Raw genomic sequence first — 654 nt, 5'->3', positions numbered from 1 at the left:
TTAACCGCAGCAGAAGACAAAGCCCATGAAACACTGAGAGCCTGTTCACTGAATGAACAGCTTAAGGCAGCTGTCAACAAAGTACCCCACCAAAGGAATTTAAAAAAAAAAAAAAAAAGTGAAAACAAAAAGGAAAATGGCTGAATCATGACACTGTGCATTATTACACCACCAACAGATTATTATACACTCAAGGTTTCTCAAGTAATGAACATGTAGCCATTAAACAAATTATTACTCTCAAGACATTTATTACAAATGTCAGAACTTATTCATAAAATAAAACTGACTTAAAAAAAAAAAAAAAAAAGAAAGAAAGAAAGCCAGAGCTGGGATCTTACATCTAAACACAGGTATACGCTGTTTTTATGAATAAGCAGTATTAACTACATTCTTAAAAGAGTTTTAGTGCATTGCATTCTTAAAAAAGAAAAACATCACCGCCCCAAAATGGTTCCTACAACATTTAACAGTTTATAGAACTAGCCTAGTTATTTTTACCTGCCTGTTACTAAGCCCACGTGTTAGAAGAGTGAAACCTCTGGTTTTAGGCTAAATTCAGACTTCTATTAAGGATGAAGCTGGTTTAAAAAAATGCTTGCTTTACCAAATTTTGTAAGCAAATTACATTAATCAGTGTCTCACTGCCATACC

Source organism: Pygoscelis adeliae, unplaced genomic scaffold (genome assembly GCF_000699105.1).
Source record: "Pygoscelis adeliae isolate BGI_AS28 unplaced genomic scaffold, ASM69910v1 Scaffold156, whole genome shotgun sequence".
In the NCBI taxonomy this organism is placed as follows: Eukaryota; Metazoa; Chordata; class Aves; order Sphenisciformes; family Spheniscidae; genus Pygoscelis; species Pygoscelis adeliae.
Note: the sequence above shows the minus strand (reverse complement) of the source record.